General features: G+C 51.4%; 1 protein-coding gene across 8 annotated transcripts in view; it reads right to left on the reverse strand.

The window, feature by feature from the left end:
* DGKA (diacylglycerol kinase alpha) overlaps positions 1 to 5,389 on the reverse strand; it is a 458,241-nt gene extending 452,852 nt beyond the window's left edge. For 2 of the 8 annotated variants that reach the window (XM_086963960.1, XM_086963920.1), the window contains exon 1: positions 5,079 to 5,389. The gene's annotated coding sequence lies outside the window, so the exon portion shown is untranslated. The remainder of the gene's footprint in view (positions 1 to 5,078) is intronic. The other 6 variants (XM_086963969.1, XM_086963931.1, XM_086963978.1 and 3 more) reach the window with 5 other exon arrangements.
* Positions 5,390 to 6,000: the final 611 nt, after the last annotated feature.

A 6,000-nucleotide genomic window follows, 5' to 3' on the forward strand; every position in this document is an offset into this window, starting at 1 on the left:
AGTGACCCTCTGGGCACACAACAAGGAGTATACTCTGGACATACAATAAAGGGTGCCACACTGTGCATAAAATAAGCGGTGTTCAATACCCAGCCCTTCACTCTGGGGTGAGCTCTCTCGATGTTGGCATCATTTTCTGTGGTTTGCACCTTTACCCAGATCTATGTTGCACGCGCGGCTGTGCATCTCATGCTTTTAATATCATCCACGCTTGCCCATGTGATATCTGGGGTAGCGTGCCCACAGGGGAAGCTCCAGGTAGGGAGGAGGACAGCAGGTTCCACTTGTGGCTGGCTTGGAAGATGAACAGCATCATAACAGCTCATCTTGGTACATGCTGCTCTGAAATGGTCCATGAGGGGGCAGGATGCGCGTCCCCTGATAGCATGTAAAATGATTTACTGCAGCTTCGAAATGATGCTGATAGAAACCGTGCCAAGCCTGGAATATCACACTGGTTTCGAATCAGAACTGCCTGCCAAACCCACGTTTTTTAAACAAATTCTTTGGGGAGAACCCTATACCTCCCCAGAAGACGAAATTGCTTCTTTGCCACACTTGGAAGGTTAGTGCAATATGAGGTTGATGCTAAAATATTCACAAGGGCTGCATTAGGCTCCCAGACCTAGGGATATTGTGGCAAATTCGGTATAAGGCAGCAACAACGGTACCTGGTCATGCAGGGCATATGCCTAGCCCTTTGCCTGCTTAACCTGTGTGCCTAGCACGATAATGTCTGTATTTAGAGTCGCCCTGTGTTGGGATGAAAAAGGTCTCGTGCATGGCTCTGGAGAGTGTTTGCTGCTGCCTCAAGTTTTCTATAGCAAGTTCAGTGTTTTTTTTTGTTTTTTTCTGCCAAAGAAAACTTTGCAATACCGGTCCACACCAAGTGCACCGGACTTTGGAGAACCGAGAGTGGTGGCTGTTTTACCTGTCCACTCCTGAGACACCTACTCACCTCTCCTGTTCCTTGAAATTATTCTGACAGTCGCCTCCACCCAGGCCCTTCCCTACATTTATATGGGACATGGGTGACCTCTATGAGGCTGTGGTGGAGTGTTAGTTACATGTGGCTGCACAGGGACTCATTTTGATTTGCTGACCCACAGTGGTACATAAGATGGAGTTTGGAGAGGGCGCTGGATATTCATGTGAATGGCATTCCTGAGGTCCTGTGCAATAGACCAGACCAGTGGAGGACAAGAAGACAGGTGGGAAACTGAGGATCCTTTTGAAACGTAGGAAAAACACCTTGCACCTTTATGCTCCATTGCACTGTGAGTGGCAACCCCTCCCACGGGCTCACAGAAGTTGAATGGGGTACCCTTTTCCCCCTTCGTGCTCTTGTTTTGGCTTTTCCAAGAAAGGAGATGGCCAATGCAAACCCAGCTTCCCAGTAGCAGCGGATGACAGACTATGGCTGGAGCAGTTTGGGAGGAATAAGCAAAAGGCAAGAACTTCCCCAAACCGATTCCAGATTTGGACTTCTGGAACACAAAACAGTCACCAACCTTGGCGTGAAGAGGAGAAACCTCCTTCCAGCCAGTATGATAGATTTTGCCACCCAAGGCCTGGTGTCCCAAACCAGTGGCGACTGAGAAACACTTTTGTGGCTCAGGGTTGTATTCACTGAGCACCACAACCGCCCTCAGCCCACAGATGTAGGCCAACAAGCATTGGCTAAAAAGAAAAGTATGGTGGCAAGCTTGGCAGTGAGGGTACAGCTGTGAACTTGCGAACACTGCATTACATGCTGTCCAGTTATCACCCACAAGTGACCTTGGGAGCAGGCAGGAAGTGAGGGAGGGAACCTGGGGGTTATCCCAAGAAACTGATCAGTCATGTTTCCTCCTTGTGGGCTGTTGCCTCCTTTGGCATGGACTGTAGATCGCGTGATGCAGTGCCTTTTTAAGTATCTAGCAAAGTATGCGACTGCTAGTTTTAACATGCATCGTGATTGATGTCCCAGTACATGTTGATTATAATTTCACTCTCTGAATTTCATATGTACAGTAGTTTATTGCTACAGATAGCCTTTTTTTCTTACAAGTAAAAACATTGCCTGGCCAGTGATTTATTGACTTATCACCACATCTTTTGTTGCCTTCAACGTTTCACGTCCGCTCTGGACTGCTCGGCTTCGCTGCCCTGAGAGTCAAGTACATAAAGGGGTGCACTTGGAGTTCAGTTTAATGGTTAATAGTAAGATCCAGTGTCTGGATACCATCACAGGTTACAAGTAGCGCTCTACAAATTCGATTGATTGAAAGCTAGACCTAGGGCACCAGTGGTAAAATGTTCTGATTGTCACAATCTGAGGCCTGTAGTCTCCATATGTCCTGTGATTTCTGAAATGATTCCCAAATCCGGGCTTGACAGACTTAAATTGGCAGGATTGCTCAGAGTTAAAGGCTTACTGATGCCAATGCAATGGCCTCGAGGTCACGAGTTTGAATCTTGGTAAGGTCAACCCAGCCTTCCATCCTTCTGTGGTCAATAATCTGTGTAAGAGTAAAATGAGTAATTGTAACATCTTTTTAGAGAGCTAAGAAATGGTAATAGTGCCTTTTTAGGTGTACTTTAAAACAGTTGATCGTTTTGTGAGCTACTGCAGTGCTGTGCTGCTGGTGCACTCCCTTCAGGGTGCCAAGGCCTGGCTGGGCTGCGAAGACCGGTGCTCTCCATGTAAAGCCCAGGCCACTAGACACTACAAGCAAGGATCGTGTGTATGAATTGTGCACACTTCGGCCTGGAGGCTCAGAGGTGAGATCACGGTCTGATACTGTAACCAAGTACAGACTCTTGGAACAAGAGCCGAGTTCGGATCCCAGCGTCTAAACTACATCAAACTGTGCAATCTTGGGTAAACCACTTTGTTACCCTCTGCTGCGTTTCCTTATCTGCCAGCAGAGGTGAGCGACAGGCAGCGATTCTGCTCACAGCGTGCAGCATAAAAGATACTTTCGTTAGAGGCGGCTCTCGCAGCAGAGTCGGCTTTGGTACATTTAGTCTCTCTATGCCCCGCACGCCCCCTTGACGGGATGCTTTGGTGCCCATTCAGTACAGAGCCTCTCTACTGTGATTGGCGCCGAGGAAGGGAGAGCGGGATGGATGGTGGTAAACTACTGCGTGTATAATCATAGGAAAAGGCAGCGTGGCCGTGGACACAGCGCACTTTGCATAGCACAATGCTTCTAGATCTGGTCAAACCACTTTCCGTGCCGCCCCTTTAATAGTTGCCAAAATGACAGTCAATGTGTTTATTTTTTTATTGAAATAGTCAATACGAAGGAAGGAAATCGGAGCATAGAAATCAAGTTATTCCCGCGCTACAAGCTTTTTTTTTTTGAGTGGGTGGTTGCACAAGAGCTCGGCGTTGGGGGTACTCACGCTCTAGCTAACATTGCAAATACCAGGGTGCATTTTGTGGGGTGGGGTGCTTCGACAGAAAAGAGGGCCACGCTCCCTCGCAGTCCGGCTGGGGCCGTTTCTAAAGCTAAATGCCGAGTTAGGCGACGAGAAGGAGGGAGGGGGGTGTCTCCCTTCTGATGGTCAATGGCCACATTCAACTGCAAAATAACACAAAGGGCGTTCGAGGGCAACGAGGATGGGCCTGGGGCAACATTTCATGGGGGGCTCGTGTGAGAGGTCAGGAGTTGGGGAGAGACCGTATGCATCTTGTACGGAGCACCTATGCAGCGCCTCGTCTAAAGGTAGTAGGCGCTATAGAACGCGAATACTATCTAGTTCGCGTGCTCCTGCACGCAGCAGAGTCCCCAGCTCCATTTGCTGGAGTCCTGTCATAGAATAAGAGCACCGCGCGATTCGACTGCCACACACACTTCCTGTGCACAGCTCCATACACTAATGCACAGCCCGCAGAGTGCAGAACCTGTAGGCGGGGGTGCGTGGCCGCCTGTCACAGGCAGACAGACCTGTGCTTGCGAGGTGCTGCTAGGCATTGTGATGCAAGCCTGGGCGGATACTGCGCTGCGAGGGCCGAGCAGGCACCGTGCCGGCGCTACACACAACACCCGCTCACTTAAAGGATACACGAATCTATGGTTCATATTATTATTTGGCGTTTGTATAGTGCACTGGCGCATTTACAATGGTGTCACGGCGCGCTTTTGGTAGTTAGGCCATTGCTTCGAGCCTAAGCAGTGGGGTGGTGGGGACGTGGTGGGGAGTCAAGACCCCTGAGGTCGATTTGGCAAAGTTCCGGATGGCAAAGACCTGATTCAAAAACCAACGTGGGCTGACCAGCTCCCACTGGGTGATAAACATTTGACATTCTTAAAATATTAGCTGTAAATCCGAGCTCCTATTCCGCTTAATGATAGAGACCTGTTGCCCTGCGGCCGACCCCCCCCCCCCCCCTCCCCGCTGTCAGTTCTACCCGTGGTCTCTTCACCCATGTACCCGGAGCAGATACTCTAAGTGACCGGTGCCCACAGCTCTGCCTCGGGACATTTCAGACCCCCTCTGCTGCTGGGTGCTAGAGTCGCGTCTGTAGTAATGGTGCCCTGCTCAGGGTCCCCTTCCAATCTGAACCGATCCCTCCCATTGAGCTGGGGTGGTCCCGCCGGGTGCCCCTGGCAGTCTTCATTTATTGGTCTCAATCAATCAATCATAGCATTTGTATAGCCGCTACTCACTCGCAAGGGTCTCAAGGCGCTTGGAGGTCTCATGTCATGTGGGTCCAGATCCGTGCACCCCTAACTGAACTCCCTTGCCCCCTACATTTCAGTGGCCTCGCCTGTCAACAGATCTGGTGTCTTCAGCTGCGTCCTGCCCCAGACTCTCCGTTTGAGCGGTGGTCTCACCCTGGCGCAAAGCCTCCGCCTTTAACTGACCCCCCCCCCCCCCCCCCCCTAACTGGCATCTCCCGGACCCTTTGCGGTGTTCGAGTGCCCCCACTGTGTGCAGATCTGAAGGCTTCAGCTGTGCACCCTTCCCATGTCTCCCTGGTGCAGAGCGTTGGTCCCACCCTGGGACAGATGTGTGCTGCCCAGACCCCCAGCAGTGTGTGCGCAGATCCGACCCCCGTACCCTTGGTCATTGAGAGGTGGTCTCACCTGGGTACAGGTCGGGTGGCCTCCGCTGTGTCCCCGCGCACAAGAGTTCGTCGCAGCCCGCTGTAGTCGTGTTTTTCTCCTGCTCGTTGCCTGCCTGCACAGTCAGGAAGTGAAAGCCTGCCTCCGCCCGCCCGCTCTGCGGCCTCTGAAAGTTTAGGGCAGGCTCCGGGGCTGCCCGCCCTCCGTGGCCCGGCCCCCGCCTGACATCAGCCACCCCCAGGGCTGCGGCTGATCTTTGCTCCCGGTACAGGGTTCGATGCTTTTGTTGGTCCGACAGGGCTGGGCTGCACTGCCGGTTACACTGCAGCTCCCAATCTGGTGCGAGCAGTTTTCTTGCACACACTGACGCCTCTGTTTTTTTTGCAGGCAGAACCCTTTCTGTAGAAGTACATCTGCATATCCAGATTTGATTGAAGGAGCAGCCGCTTGTTACTGATAAAAAAAATAAATCGGATGCAGTTGAAGTGATTTGCCTACAATCAAACACTGTGAACAGGGAAGCCGGGGTTTAAAATCTAATCTTAGCGCTGCAGATCTGGTGTCTTTAATAAGGACACGCGATGATCTGCAGCGAATAAAAGGACTTATTATATTCTTAAGGGTTCCCAGTACCCTGCCTCCAGCGGTACAAAAGGGGGTGGTAATGGACGGAGCATCTGAACCAATCAAATACTCACACCCAGTCAAAAGATCTGGGTTTAATCCATCACAGTTCTTTAGCCCACTCTGCCACCTCAGTTCAGACATGGCTATATGCAAATCAGTCTGACCCTGTGCCTCATGGGAACAGTCCAGACCGAACTGCCAAGCCATGCCTTCCCTGGACCGGAAACAAGCTTCCGAGGCCCGGTTTCTGGCTTTCCAGCCGTCTTCAGCCCGGCTTGCTTGAATCCAGTGGCAAAGTGAGCAAGGGACTCACGTC

The sequence above is a fragment of the Lissotriton vulgaris genome, chromosome 1_1 (assembly GCF_964263255.1).
Source record: "Lissotriton vulgaris chromosome 1_1, aLisVul1.2, whole genome shotgun sequence".
In the NCBI taxonomy this organism is placed as follows: domain Eukaryota; kingdom Metazoa; phylum Chordata; class Amphibia; order Caudata; family Salamandridae; genus Lissotriton; species Lissotriton vulgaris.